The sequence below is a fragment of the Silene latifolia genome, chromosome Y, assembly GCF_048544455.1.
Source record: "Silene latifolia isolate original U9 population chromosome Y, ASM4854445v1, whole genome shotgun sequence".
NCBI classification, from domain to species: Eukaryota; Viridiplantae; Streptophyta; class Magnoliopsida; order Caryophyllales; family Caryophyllaceae; genus Silene; species Silene latifolia.
The window spans coordinates 351,958,612-351,964,096 of NC_133538.1; positions in this window are offsets into that span (position 1 = coordinate 351,958,612).

The following is a 5,485-nucleotide window of genomic DNA, read 5'->3' on the forward strand; positions in this document are numbered from 1 at the left end:
ATCTGGCTCGATCATCAAATCCCCGACGGTATCCCCCTTCCGAATCATATGGATCCCCATCTTGGACATCTCATCCCTCAGCTTTAGCAATGACATAGATGTACACAACGAATGAACACTCGTCCTACTCAAAGCATCTGCAACAACATTATCCTTTCCCTCGTGATATATGATCTCCATGTCATTGATACGGCTGTCACACCCAATCAAAAATAAACCAACCGGCTCTAACTAATATAGTAGAGGTCAGTCGGGTATCGTACTCCACAGGGAGGCTATTATATCTACTTGCTATTCTACTCCGTCACGGTAACAAATTGGGGGTGTTTGAATTATTTTAACTAAATTACTGAACGGAATTTAAATCAAAGAGAGAGAACGATAAAGATAGTAAAATAAAATAAAGGTGTAATCAAATAGAGAGAAGAATGCTAGGATGTCGGTTCACCATGATATCACACAATTCTGTAAAGAGTAAGGTCAGTCGGTCTAATGTGAGAAGGGTAAAGGAAAGGTCCTTTCGGTCCGCTATCCGCCCTAAAATACTAGTAACTTAGCTTTCGCCCTCATTAGTGTAGTCTATTGTTCATAACAGGTCTATTCATTCCAATCTTTCGATCTAGGTCTGAATTTAACCGGATTAACTAGTTTAGATGTGTGCACTCAACTAAACGATTACAATTAAATTGATATGAATCAATTCTCATAATCTACCGTCTAATCTAATTATAACATCATTGTTTTACTACCATGGCTCTCCTAATCCTAACAATAGAAGAATTAGCTACGCATGTTCATAATGAAATTAACAATAATTGATAAAATAATAGAAGACATGATATAGAGATTGATAATAAGAAATTGCATAAACTAATTAACAATAAGGTCACACCTATAGGACAATTCCCTTAATAGATAAGTTAAATAATTGTATAATGATACAAGTTAATTAATTCCTTAAAAACTGAACAATTTATATTTGTGAGATAGAATTCGTATCTTATTGTAATTCGATTAAATAAGATTCATTTTAGTAATTAATATGTTATATTACTAAAATTGATTATTGTTTATGAAATAATTAAGATAAGAATGAATGGTTTATTATAATTACAAAATATTGTGAATTATATTAACTTGACCAATTTTATACACAAGTAATTATGTATTACTAGTAAAGTTGTTATATGTAATTTAATTAATTTATATAATGATATTTAAGTGTTAAATATACATTAAATTGATTAATAACATGTTACATGCTATATGTGACATATTGTGTGACAATATTACAACTGACAAACATAAAATGGATGTCCATTTTATGGGTGGACCGAAATTAGAAGGTTTTTGGGTTAGTGGGTGTTTTTATTTTAATTTTTAAAATAAGACATAATCATTACCTATATTGCTAGCCTTACACACCTATGATTTTGATAAGAGAAAAAGGAGAAAGTAGAACTCATGCATTGGCTTTGGGACTCCCTCCCAACCGGCTCCGCTCCACTTTTATAAGAAACTATGTTCTCATTTTTCTCTTATGCCGTATGTTAGCATTCTTATATTTTTCTCCTCCTCTCTAAAATGAGTTTTAGATCTCTAACATTGTTCAACCAAATTCTAATATCACATTATATTATTACTAGAGTAGTAATACAAATATTTTTAGAATCTTTAAGGATAACTAGTATATTAATCTAGTTAATTATTATATTAGTTTTAAGGGATTTGTTTTGGGTGCAACTAAGAGGAGAGTTCATTTATTGGAGCTTTGGGTTTTGGAAGATCATCCATCATAATAAGCTCAAGATCTAGATTAGGAAGGAGTCCTAATCTAGTGCCCAAAAGTTTCGTGCATATTGTATGTAAGAAATATCATTTTCTTCTTATGTTTGTTTATTTTGTTATGCATGCACTAGATCCACATAAATATAAATTATGGGTGATTTATACAAATTTTTATGACTAATAAAGTTGCCCTTTTATCGATTTTATCACATAAAAATCAATAAACATATCAAATCAATCAAAATTAATCATGCATCTTTAGATCTGATGCCATATCATATATACAACATTAGGGAAAAATTTCATGCCAACAATTTTATTTTAACTATTTTGCTAAAAATAGTCACTATTTATATCATTTTAACCATTAAAAATTATAAATCATGCATAATAAATCACATTTATCTCAAATTTTACATACAATCTGTAAAATATGCATGTGACATCATATTTAAATTTCATAGCCTATTTCGAAGTTTAACTATTTTTAGTAAATAAAAGTTCATTTTACTCAACAAAGTGTAATTATTAGACTAAAAATCATTAAAATAAGCAATAATCATCCATAAATCATCAATATGACCTAAAAATATTTTAGAACCAGAATATATTACATGCAAAAAATTGTGTGGCTTTATCCTTATAAATCACAAATTTAAGTTTTTATTTTGTTATCAAATAACTCAAAATTTTTGGTTGAAATTTTGCCATTTCCAGGTTCTGGAAATTATTTAAGAATGTTCAAAATTTTGTTTTTGATTTTTCAAAAAATTTTATGTTTACTTTGGAATTAAATGGTAAAAGTTATGATTTATACGATTTATTAATGAAGTAAATTATAAATTTTTGGTGTGCAAATTTTATTAAATTTTTGGGATCTTGGTAATATTCCAGAATTTAAAAAATTATGATTTCGAATTTTTTCGAAATGTTTTTTATTTATTGGGAATTATTTCATATTTGTTATGATTAAGAGAAGTTTAATAAGCAATAATACAAAACCAAGTTGAATTATTGTCAAAAATTGAGCAAGGACTAATTTTTGAGTCCTAAATGAGTTAGAGTAATTAACTTGGGCTTAAATTTGATTTAAGTATTGATTTGTGATTTTAATAAGTTATTATCACGCATTTCCATAGAATCGGATTATATACGATATAAGGTCTAAGTAGGGCGATTTGGCACATTAATTTGGCATGTTAATCACATATAATAATGCTGTATTTTTATTGATGAATGTCATATTTTATTTATGTAATTTTGAATTATGTAATTTATCTTAGTATGGCCTTAGTTTTTGTAACACCCACCATTTTAATAAATCTCATTTATTTGATTTTCGTTAAAGAAGTTTATTTTTATTTCTTTTTATTCTAATTTTGGATTAATGTTTTATTTAACACCATTTTTATTAATTTTAGTCCTATTTTATAAATGGACCGACTTTTAATTATATGTCACATTTTTATAAAATGGGAAAATGATTCTGGTTCATCACCTTTTTGGATAATGTTAATAGTAATTTTAATACAAAGCATTTTATACACTTTGTATTTATTAAAACTTATGTGATAATATTTACATCATTCCTTTTGCTTATTCTTATTTAAAATATTTATTCTAGTTTAACATGGGAAGATATTTTTGGTTGTTTAAACACCCATTTTGGCCAATCAACCTAAAACTTTTAAAAAGCTTTATTTCTTATTTTAGTCTCTTATAAACCCTACCTATTCATTAGGGTTTCATTCAAACAAAAATCATATTCCTGCATTTCTTGCTACGTTTCATTCTTTCTAAAAAATTACGTACGTGCTTGCCTTCTTGCTTCTTTATTTCCGGTTTACAAATAAAATCTACGTACGTGCTTGCCTTCTTGCTTCTTTATTTCGATCGACCTTCCCTCATCATCCGTTCATCTTTTTCTAAGGGTTTGTAGAGGAGATATTGAAGGCTAGCATATGTGGATTCGGATTCGTAACAAGGTAACTACGACGTTACTCGGTATTGCATTGATTAATTGTTGTAGTTGTATGTATTATTGCTTTTTTTGTGGTTTTATAAAGATTTATTGATACATATGATTTTCGAAACCTTTACTTTCTGATCTCTTGATATCCATAATCTATTTTGACTATGTATAAATTTTATTTTGTCAATAGGAACTTATTTTGGTTGATTTACAAGTTTTATGATCAAATCGATTGTTTTGATATTAGGGTTTTAATAATTCGTTTTTATAATTTAAACATATGTAAATTATTTTTCTGGAATTAATAGTTGATTTTAAGATGCCATGAATTTTTGTGATAATTATTTTGGTGTTTTAGTATTTATTTCGTAATTTAAAGTAGTATTGACGATTTCTGCGATTATAGCGTTTGTTCGGTTTTAGTTATGTTAAAAATACTAAATAAAATTGTAAATTTACTATATTTTAGTATATGGCAGAGACATGGAGTATTAGGTTGTGTATAAATTTGTAGGTCTTCAATCATTATTTTCGATTTATGGTGTATTTTACAAGTTTGATGAAAACCGTTGTTAAATCTGTCAAATATGTTCGTCTGTTTGTAAAATTCATATCACCTGTTTTTATTTCGAATTTGCAAAAGTGTAAAGAATAGACTCCTGTTATTTTAAAGTGTAGAGTCTGTATAAAAATTTTCATAAGATTTAAACTTACAGTTTGGTCAGAATAAATTATTTGTGAACAACTCAAATCAGTAAAACGCGTTTTGACTTCTCTCAAAGATTCATTTTTAAAAGATATTTTGATTTTGATACAGTAGCTAATCTTTTTCTCAATGAAGATTTATCAGGTTTAGTTATGTTTAAAATTATGCCTTGCCTTAAAATGTTTTCTAAAAGTAGATTTATGAACTGAAACATTATGGGTGACGTTTTCTGACAGTTTTTAGAAATGCATTTTTAGACCCATGATACTTTCCTAATTTAAAGTTTGTCAAAACATGAAAGTTGTAGATAAAAGCTATAGGAAACCATGAAAATTGGCCTTGCGTCATTTAGAGTTTTCTGAAATTAATTATAAATTTTACAATACTGCTGTTCAGTTTTATAAACTAATGTAGAACTCCGTCTCATTAAAGCCTAAGTAATAAGTCTTTACTAAAGTACCTTAAGTCAAAGGATGGTCTTTAAAGTTTAATTTCAGTAACTTAATTTATTTAAAGTCCTTAAATAAATTTTATACTTTTGGATTTAAGTTTAAGTTTCCTAATTCGAAGAAAATAAAAGTGTAGTTCACTTACGAACCATTTGAATAATATACTATATCACTTGGGTTTTTTTTTAGTTTGGAGTAATGAAAGTAAAGGCAATGAATAATAAACTAAGGCATACGGTTTTACTAAAACGGCTATATGGTTGGGTATCCTGCGGGAGGTACAGATCGTCGTAGAGTCATGTACATGTACTTAGACTAGGACTTCGCACTGCGTGGTAAGTCTTGTCCTATTATAGTTTGTTGTCTAGTTAGTGAGCTTGGAGTTGGTCATCTTAGCGTGACACTGGGTTCCCGAAACTAGTAAAGATGTTGCGGTGTCAAAAGTATAGCTAAAGTGAATATCTAGCCTGAACTAAATTATTTCCATTCTATCTTTTGAATATTTTGCTTTTAAGCATGCAGCACGTTTGTTTTAACGTGATTTGGTAATCATATTTTGTTACTTATGTT